Below are 10717 nucleotides of genomic sequence, written 5' to 3' on the forward strand. Positions count from 1 at the left end.
TGGCCAAACACCCTCTGGGTGTTGTTGTGAATGTGTTTGCTAGATGTGGTCCACCTTTCCAGTCTGTAGACTTTGAGCAACCAGATGGCCTTCCACAGTGAGGCTGGGCTTTGTCTCATCAGGTGAAGATGTTAAGAGTAAACAGTGAGGTTTCCAAAGAAGCAACAGAAGAAATTCTGCCTTGAGGCTGCCACATAGTCCACCAGACCAGCTGCCTGCTGGTCTACCCTGAGAATTTGGGACTCAGGACTGAAATATTAACTCTTAATTCCCAGAGTGCCAGCCCACCTTACAGATTTCAGACTTGCCAGCCCTCACAATCATATGACCCCAAACTTGCAGCATTAAATTTCTTCCTACATCTCCCTCTCTCTCTCTTTATATGTATATATGTGTGTGTGTGTGCGTGTGTGTGTGTGTGTGTGTATCATATCGGTTCTATTTTTTTTGGATAACCCTTATACAGTTACCAAACTATAGTGGAAAGAAAGCAATAATTCTAAAATAATTGTCAGACTAAGCTCAGGAAAAAAAAGTCTTGTAAAAGAGTTCATAGAGAAAACAGTATTCCAGTATGCACAAGTTCTGAATTCCAAAATCATATCCAGGACAAGAGCAACAGGCCACTCATTGGTCTATCACCGTATTGCTTCCATGAAAAAAAGTTCAATTCGTTAGTGTGCTAATTGTATCTTATATTATCGTGGTACTAGGTCATTGAATTACCCTTAATTATTTACAGATCTGCCTTTTTCTGCCAGACTGAGGATAGGGACCAGGTCTTTGTCATCTTGATACCAGACCCAATAAATGATTATTGATTGCATGGGAACATGGTTCTAATTTAAGATAGAATAGAATGAAAAATGAAAATTCATCATGATGAAATATGGTTTTGGTCATGTTTGCTGGAACATAGTTTTTTTTTTTTTTTAAAGAAAAACTGAATATTTCTTTTTGAGTTAAAAGAATAAATCTTATGGACAATAATCTAAAGCCCTGCAACCATTTGAAGTCTTTAAAATTATACTCACAGAGTTTAAATAAAATCAGAACTTGAGGTGATATTTCTCGACATTGTTAAGCAAAAAATCACCATCTTTATGTGGAACTTTTGGGTAAACCTATTCTGGGGGCTGGCTGTTTCTTGCTCAGATTATTGACTTTTTTTTTCAGTTTTCCCTTGCATCTGTGGACAGTTTCAAGTCTATTTTTGAAAGACTGTGAATATGGAGCCAGAGAAATCTTTAAAAGTCAAAGCCTCTTTAAATTACTATATGCATGGTGCGTCTGAATCCTTGATCTTAGAGTAGAAAGCCCCTGGAAGGACAGGAAGAAAAGAATTGATCCCATCTCCTTTACTGAAAAACAGCTATAAGAAAAGTCAAGTCATCCACTCATCCACCCCGTATGTGTAAACAGCTCCAAGCTCAAGGGTGCACACACCTAAAAATGATGAAAAAGACTTCTCCTCTGACGCTGGCTTCCTAGGAAAGCGGGATGCAGATGAGCATGCAGAGGGGTCCTCCAGTTCGATCATTACACAGTCCAGACAAGCCTTTCTTTCCCCTAAAGCGGAGCTCTTTGGCCTAGAAACTTGAACTGGAAACAAACTTATTGCTCAGTCGCTAAATTGTGTCTGACTCTTTGCGACCCCATGGACTGCAACACGCTAGACTTCCCTATCCATCACTATCTCCTGGAGTACACTCAAATTCATGTCCATTGAGTCAGTGATGCCATCCAACCATCTCATCGCCTTCGTCCCCTTCTCCTCCTGCCTTCAATCTTTCCCAGCATCAAGGTCTTTTCCAGTGAGTTGGCTCTCTGCGACAGGTGGCCAAAGTATTAGAGCTTCAGAAGCTTCAGTGTCACTCCTTCCAGTGAATGTTCAGGGTTGGTTTGCTTGCTTCCTTGCTTGCTAAGTCACTTCAGTCGTGTCTGCCTCTGTGCGACCCTATAGACGGCAGCCCACCAGGCTCCCCCGTCCCTGGGGTTCTCCAGGCAAGAACACTGGAGTGGGTTGCCATTTCCTTCTCCAATGCATGAAAGTGAAAAGGGAAAGTGAAGTCGCTCAGTTGTCTGACTCTTCGTGACCCATGGACTGCAGCCCAGCAGGCTCCTCCATCCATGGGATTTTCCAGGCAAGAGGACTGGAGTGGGGTGCCATTGCCTTCTCCGAGGGTTGGTTTACTCCCCAAGAAATCTACAATTGCCTTGTAGTTTCCCATCTGTTGGCAACAGCTGGCATGAGTTTCTGTTGATGAGACGGGGCGTTCCTTGCGAGTCTCAGTTGGTGAGCACAGTGTCAGTCTCCATCCGTCAAGTTTGCAGGAAGCAGGGCTTCAGCCACCCTGAGTGCCACCCCTGTATTTTCCTCATCACCATCGCCTACCTGCCATGCACAGTATTCTTGCTCCCTGTCTAACTACTGAAATCTATACTTACCCTGGCCTTTTGTAAGATCTCAAACAAGAAAATCTCAGCCACATCTCGTTTGCAGAATCCCCTCCGTCTTGGAAAACAATCCTGGCACATAGATGATTTGCCCCTAGGACCCCTCTTCCCTTTGTAACTTTACTTCAGCCACGCTGGTCTTGTTGCTTCTCAAACAGGCCCAGCAAGTCAGAGCTTGCACAGGCCTGCTCTGCTCCAAGGTATCCGCCCGCTCGATTCCTCACCACCTCGAGCTCTTTGACCAAACATCACCTCCTCAGTGAAGCTCTCCTGGGCTGTCCTACTTAAACATGTAAACCTGTGGCAAGCAGCTTTGGCGCTGGCCGCCTGTGACCCCCGCCTCCTTCAGGCTTTTGTGAAATCCCTCCCCTTGAGGGCTGGCTGGAAGAAGTGACTCATTCAATAGAACGTGGCCAAGCTGAGGGGCTGTCACGTCCAAGATGAGGCTGGAGAAAGCCTCTGTCTTCTGTCTTGCTTACTCCCTTGCTTGAGTTAATGGAAAGCAGCTGCCATGCTGGGCGCTGTTTTATGGATAGGCCCAAATGGCAAGGAACTGGAGGAGGACTCAGGCCAACAAGCCATAGAGACTGAGCCCCCCGCCGACTGCCCCAGAGGAGCCAAGTTCTGCCAGGGACCATGTGACTAGGCTTGGAGGAGAACCCTGCTTGGGCAAGGCTGGTGACGCCAGTCCCACTGGACTGACTGCAGCAGGGGAGACACTGGTCCCCAGGACCCAGATAAACTGGCTTCCTGACCAACACCAACACTGAGATAACAAATGCTTGTTGTTCTAAAATGACTAACACAATATCTACTCTTCCACCCCCGCACCTGATTTCTTTCTTTATTACGTTTTCTTCTTTAAGACTTCACCAGTAATGTTCAATGTATTTCACTTATTGGCCATCTTCCCAGACGTCTACTAAAATATGAGACTTCTGAAGGCAGAAACTTTTGTCTTTTTCTTTTCATCAGTATATGTTTGAAGTCTAATCACTGCCTGGCTCAGAGTAGTCAATCAACAAATATTTGTTAAATACATGAAGTATTATATCACTCAATGGCAAACTGTTTTTCCTACATTCCTAAGGAAATGGCTTCATTGCAACAAGCAATCTCTCATTGAACCCTCATTCTTTCACATGTTTTTATATTTAGTAAATATTTGTTGAGAGGATCAATCAATGAATAAATTACAGAAAATTGGATTTATTTTGTAAGTGCAGTAACAATCCAGTCAGGGAAATGATCAGATGACCCATTTATTTCCATGTCACTGTCTTACAGAGGTCAAGAATTTGAGACTGTGGTGGCAAGAAAAAAATTAGAATTCTAGAGTTTTCACTTTTCTCACAAAATGTATGTCATTGTCTTCTTTAGGACATTAACTTATTTATTTCCCATTATCCAAAACAATGATACTAGCAGGAAAGACAAACAGCAAGATGCCCTCCATTCTGGAAGAAATGCATTTATGAATGTGACATAAATGCCTGGAAAAGAACAGTGTCAGTCATCACCTTATGAAAAGCATCGGGTAGATTCTTGAGGGTTAAGGTTTCTGCTACGTAGAGGGATGGAGGCATGATGACAGGTAGCCCACCAATTTGTTGAAACTGATATCCGTGGCGAAAACATCACTCACTCATCCGTTGCAGAGCGGGTACCAGTCGCCCATGCGCGTCCTCAGCCACTCTGCAGACAGTGGCCTCATGCAGGATATCTTTAGAGATAGTTCCTCTTTGCAGTTGCATCAGCCTAATAACTGTGGGCAACATCACACTAGGAAAAGGTAGGAGGTCATCTGGTAATGGGAAACAGGTGTATCTTGGAATTTGGACAGGAGTGAGTTTGAATCTGAGACCTGAAGAAGTTATGGGGCTCTCCCCAGATTACACAGCTAGAGTGGAAAACCTAGATCTCCATCTATGAAATGAAGACAGCAGATCCTTCCAAACTTGGAGTGAAGAGCCAATGAATATAGGATTTAATCACCCAGAACATAGTAAGCATGTGAATGCCCATTTCCCCATGCTGCCATAGAAATATTTATAGTCCATGTGATGCCCGAAATAGTGACATTTTCCACCTACTGTTCCTAAAGTTAGATTTGAGGCCACTTTTCCTAGAAAAAGAAAGTAACATAAGGTGCTCTAGGATAAATTCATGGGGTATAAAAGCTAAACTGTCAGCTAAGTGATAGCTTTTACAAATTCAGAAAAGAAACAATTCAACTAAACCCTTGGATTGCCCTGGTTATAAATATTTACTCTAAGTATTCGTTCTTTACATAACTATTGTTTTTCCCCAAACTATGCTTTTTGCTAATTTATTTCAACTAATTTATATCCAAATCTTGATGTGGACTCACCACTCACATGTATAATGGAAAAAAAAAAAAAACACATACTTTTCAATGTCCTTGAAAACTCTTGTTCTTGTGCAATTAAAAATATAGTTATTTGGGGAAACGCATTGAAATAGCAACTTGAGGGCCCCTCCCACTTCAGTCTTTCTGTCCAGTTTCAGATGTTGCCATGGTCTTATTTTGCATGGGACTAATGTCTTGGATTTATCGCAGATGCTCACGTGTTCTAAAAAAAACACTTAAGGAATTGCATCTGTTAGTCACTCTGGTTTTCCCACTGTCTCTGTCTCTCTTTCTGTCTCTCCCTTCTTTTTCTGAATTGAATTGAACTCTGGACCCTGTTCACTTTTATACTTATTTTTGGCTTAATTTCCGGAACTCCACAGTGGTATTGAAACAAAAGAGCTGTGGCATAAGGACTTCAAGTCACTTTGTTGGTTAAAATCTGACTGAGAGCGGTTGGTCTACATTTTCCAAAGTAAAGTGGCAAAAGGCCATCAATATGTTTTTCTTCTTTAAGGGCTGCCTCTTGTAGCTGGAGCGGGTAGATGTTTAGAAGAAACACTCCAGTCCCATTTCCCTAAAGACCTCTCAATTCCTATAACCATATAAGAATATGATGCAAATGACCAAAATCCATTGGATTTATAAGACAGTTCTTGTTTTCCACTTATACACTTCCATCCAGCAACAAGGGAAACAATTCGATTTTACATGTTAAAAAATTCATGGTGTCCAGAGAGCAAGAATTGATAAGTCCATAGTTTTCTGAATAAATACTCAAAGACAAAAGGTCTCAGATTTTAATGGACAAGAGAAAAAGCTTTAGAGAAATTAAGGTGAACACACAGGAGAAATAGAAATTACAATAGAAACTCTCTATTTAGAAGCTATGTTAAAATCAGTCTAGAGAAATGGATGTTTTTATATCCTCTCATATACAATCCTCAGAAAATAATCAACCTGCTTTCTTGAAGTATTTTCAGGGGATGCTTAAATGTACATTTCATTGAAGCCATATATTCATAAATGCGTACATATATATGGATGCCATGATTTGCTTTTGATAGAACTTATGGAATACTCCATCTGCTATTAAATACAGGATCTGAAGAAGTCACTTTTAGATATCTACATATATAATGGAACATAAGGTCTCTTTCATAAGCTCTTTATAGACCAATTTAAGACTATGTTTTACCAAAGTTTCATAAGATGCCTACTTAAAGCCCTCGCATAGGGAATTAAATTGTCTTAATTGCATCTCATTCCACACCGATCTTGACATCGCTGGGATACAGAGCTTTGCTGCTTTCTGATCAGAGGGCAGCGTGAGCAAACGCAGACTGAATGACTTTGAATAAGGACAAAAACAGAGCCAGGCTTACCTGTGTCCTTTCTCCCAATGGAGGATCTAGGAGCTAGGAACTCACAGCTGGGCAAGAGTGAAAATGTTCTTTAGTTAATAATACTGGCAAGAAAAGCTCCAGGCCCCAAGAACCTGGGTTAACCATTGACACTGGCTTGTTCCTACAGTTCCACCCTGGGAACATGCATAGGTAGCCCTTGGCATCTTAGGAAGCCAGCGCCAACCGGTCAGCTGAGACCACGGCTGGGGCCCCGCCCCCGCACCCCTGGAGGAGGTTCGGGGAGAAGGTCACCCAGGTGTCCCCTGACTCACTGTTCACTTGCTCTGGAACACAAAGGAGGAAGATTTCCTGGGCCAGAATTATGTTCAGCAATGCCTGTAAGTGACTCAAATATTTACAAACAGGGCTATTGGAAGCTCAGTTTTCAGACTCTGAGCAATGCAAAGAAGTTTCTTTTGTCAGAGTTCTTTGCATACATCTGAGCAGGTCAGAGTTGAGACGGGATGCCGATGAAAACGGAGACGGGACAGCCTGCAATGGCTAAGCAGCCACTCGTCCCTTTACTCAGCGTGCTTTCGGTGGTCATCTACCCTGTGCAGCGCGATTCCAAGTGTGGCTTCCCGGGTGCCTCAGTGGGAAAGAATCTGCCTGCAAAACAGGAGATGCAGGTTCGACCTCTGGGTCGGGAGGATCCCCTGGAGAAGGCAATGGCAACATGCTCCAGTGTTCTTGCCTGGGAAACCCCATGCACAGAGGGGCCTTGGTGGGCTACAGTCCATGGGGTCGCAAAGAGACGCACGCATGCACACAAGCTCCCAAAGCAGAGGCATCCACAGTTGAATAGCCTCGAGAAACAGAAGAACGAGGCTGAGGCCGGAGGTTTCTCCTGCCCACAACCTCAAGAGTCAGAGTTTAAAGGACTTCCCAGGTGGCCCAGTGGTTAAGACTTCACCCTCCAGCACAGCAGGTTCAGGCTTCAGCCCTGGCTGGGGAGCTAAGACATGCCTCGTAGCCAGAACAGCAAAACAGCAAACAGAAGCATATTGTAGCAATTCAATAAAGACTTTAAAAACCATCCACAACAATAACAGCAACAAAATCTTTAAAAAAAGTATCAGCTTTTAAGACAGAGATGATAAAGAAAATACAGGCTGTTGTTCAAGTCTAGAACGTACAATATGATGGTCCCTCTGCCCCAGCAACCAGTCCTCGGGGGTGAGATGAAATTTTGAGGCGGTCATGGGGTCAAGCGGACTGATCGAGAGTCAGAAAATTGAATAATACAGGACGAACTGGTAGAGTCAAGAAAAAGGTCCAGAAAAGGTAAAAGTCAGCCACAAGAACGGGAAGAAATAACAATCCCAGCTCTTCAGAACCTGGGGGCGGGAGGCGGAGGGCGGGGCTGTATGCAGAGTGTTGCCAAGGAGGCTTGTGCAGGCAGAAACCAGCATTTTCCTTTCCTCGGAAGAGCACTGGTAGGCAGGGGTCTGGAAGCCCTGTCCAGTTTGGTTAACCCTCCAAATTTGAGGGCCTGTGCCTAAGTTCCGACCAGAGTTGCTGTTGGGGTGTTGCTGGGTGTGTGTTTGCATTTTTTTAATTAAAAAATATTTTTAATTAAAAAAATTGGAGTATAGTTGCTTTGCAATGTTGTATCAGTTTCTGCTGTACAGCAAGGTGAGTCAGCTGTGCGCACACATTATCCTCTCCCTCTTAAACCTCCCTCCCCCCTCCCCATCCCACCTGTCTAGGTCATCACAGAGCACCCAGTTGAGCTTCCTGGGCTACCCAGCAGCTTCCCGCTTTACACGCATAAATGCGTGTGTATCAGAGCTACTCTCCCAATTCCTCCCACTCTCTCCTTCCCCTGCTGTGTCTGCAAGCCTATTCTCTATCTGGGTCTCCTCCTGCCCTGCAAATGGGTTCATCAGAGCCGTCTTGCTAGATTCCATACCTATGCATTAATAGACAACACCTTTTTCTCTTTCTGACTTACTTCACTTTGTATGACAAACTCTAGGTGTTTGCATTTTTAACAGCATGAACACTTGAGGAGGCAAGATTGGATTTCAGTGTTGGGACTCACTTACTGGCTTTGTGACATTGGGAGCCACTTGACAGCTCTGTATCCCAGTCTCCTCATCTGTAAAGTGGAAATAATAATAATAACAACAACTACAACCGCAGCTCCTACTCAGGCTGGTACTTGGTGTTCCAAGCCTGAGAGCTCTCCATCAGGTTTGGCCATTCTGATAGGAGCGCGTGATCTGCAACCTGTTACACAGTGACCCAGTAGATGAGCTTAAAGCCTTCAAGGGACATATCTTTTTAATCACCCATAAATGTCAGGGAGGCAGTGGACCTGGAGGTGAGCCTTTCTGCCGAGAAATCTGAAGACTGGAGAGATGTCTGCATGCCCACACACATGGAGGCCACTTCCGTTGCGGGGCAGACTGATTGCTTAGTGAATGTTATCGGTTACCCTGCTCTGTTCCTGGACGGGGAGCTGGGATTTTTTTTTTATTAGTGGTCCATAGGGAAGGACTGAACAGAACACACACGACTCTCTCTACAAGGACAGTCTCGGGGAAGGTGGCTTTGTCTGGCTGACTGCCGAGGAGATGAGGCAACCGAACATGTGCGGCATAGGAAAGACCCGCAGGAGACGAGGAGGCAAGATGGGGACCTGGACGGGCTCCCGAGCCCGAGTCAGACCATCGCCGCCGCCTCGGCCCTTTGTTTGAAGTAAATTCCCAGAACACCAGGCACGCCCATGCTCACATGTAAGCAGAAAAACAGTTGCCAAAGCCAAGTAAAATTATCATCTGGATCGGCTTCCCTGTTACATTCTATGCTTCCTAAATCCACCTTAAACGGAAAACTAACCATCTTGAAGTTCAGCTTTGGGGAACTGCAGTCCTCCTGGAAACACAGAGAGAAACTGAGGCAAATTTTTTAAAAAAAGCCTGTTTTAAGATTTGACAAATGACAAGATGATGAAAGGGTTCATTACTCAAGTGGAGGAACGCTGATACCTTCGTCAATAATCTGTACTTTGTTGCTGTCCAGTGATTTTAGTCATGGCCTAAAAAGAAGACAGACTCTAAAAAGAAGATACACCACACAAATCCTATACACCATCCAACACTCTAGAGCATAGAATTGAGTTGATCCTACTCTAGCTCTGTCATGGACAAACTATTTTTGTTTGTTCGGCCTTACTTCTGCTTTTGTAAGACCTGAGAGCTAAGAATAGTTTTTACATTTTTAAATGGCAGAGAGAAGATTACTAGAAGGGTAATATTTTGTGATGTAAAGTTACATGAAATTCAAACTTCAGTATCCATAAAGTTTTTTTTTCTGAAATAGTCCCACTCTTCCATTCATTTACAAGTCATCCATGACCGTACTCACCCTATGGCAGCAGAATTCAGTGACCCTCGGAGTCTCAGCAGAGACCAGGTGGTCCTCAAAACTTCCCATATTTAGCATCTGGCCCTTTGCAGAAAAAAATGTTTGCAGAGCCCTGAGCTAGTTAAACTATGCAATTTGCATTCTTCAAAGATGATGTTCCTCTTCCCTGGTTAATGATGAACACATAGTTAACTCCAAGTTAACTGAAATTCTGGAATTTAAAACCTTATCTTTTTTACATCCAACCCAGCAATCATGTTCCTTGGTCTTTACTGAGACCAAGAGTTGAAAACCTAAGTCCACACAAAAACCTGTACACAGAGTATTTATGGAAGTTTTATTCATAAGTGCCAAAACTTAGAAGGAATCAAGACATCCTTCAGTAGGTGAATAAACAGTGCTACATCCAGACAGTGGAATATTATGCAGTTCTAAAAAGAACGAACTACCAAGCCCTGGAAATATACAGGGAAACCTTAAATGCATGTTACTAGGTGAAAGAAGGCAATCTGAAAAGCCTGCATAAAGTGTGATTCCAAGTATACGGCATTCCGAAAAAGCTAAAATTATGGAGGTAATAAAAGATCAGGGGTTGGTGAGGGGCAGAGGGAGGGAGAGATAAACAGGCAAAGCCCAGAGGGATTTTGGAGCCGTGAAAATTCTCTGTATGATTTAACAATGATGGATGTATAGCATCATGTGCACGCGTGCTAAGTGGCTTCAGTCGTGTCTGATTTTTTGTGACCCCACGGACTATAGCCAGCAGGCTCCTCTGTCCATGGGATTCTCCAGGCAAGAATACTGGAGTGGGTTGTCATTTCCTTCTCCAGGGGATCTTTCTGACCTAGAGACTGAACTCAAGTCTCTTGCATTGGCAGGCAGGTTCTTTACCACTGAGCCACCTGGGAAGCCTCATATCCTTCCGTGTCTTCCCTCAATGTTCAGTTCAGTTCAGTTCAGTTCAGTCGCTCAGTAGTGTCCAACTCTTTGAGACCCCATGAATCGCAGCACGCCAGGCCTCCCTGTCCATCACCAACTCCCAGAGTTCACTCACACTCACGTCCATTGAGTCAGTGATGCCATCCAGCCATCTCATCCTCGGTCGTCCCCT

The 10717-nt window shown here is 43.9% G+C and overlaps 1 protein-coding gene across 4 annotated transcripts in view; it reads right to left on the reverse strand.

The window, feature by feature from the left end:
• The window catches only part of KCNJ16 (potassium inwardly rectifying channel subfamily J member 16), a 68945-nt gene extending 59226 nt beyond the window's left edge, over window positions 1-9719 (reverse strand). For 3 of the 4 annotated variants that reach the window (XM_042256464.1, XM_027974007.2, XM_042256466.1), the window contains exon 1: window positions 6214-6401. The gene's annotated coding sequence lies outside the window, so the exon portion shown is untranslated. Of the gene's footprint in view, window positions 1-6213; window positions 6402-9606 lie in introns of those variants that run through there. The other variant, XM_042256465.2, reaches the window with a different exon arrangement.
• Between the last annotated feature and the right edge of the window lie 998 nt (window positions 9720-10717).

This window comes from Ovis aries, chromosome 11 (assembly GCF_016772045.2).
Source record: "Ovis aries strain OAR_USU_Benz2616 breed Rambouillet chromosome 11, ARS-UI_Ramb_v3.0, whole genome shotgun sequence".
Classification (NCBI taxonomy): domain Eukaryota; kingdom Metazoa; phylum Chordata; class Mammalia; order Artiodactyla; family Bovidae; genus Ovis; species Ovis aries.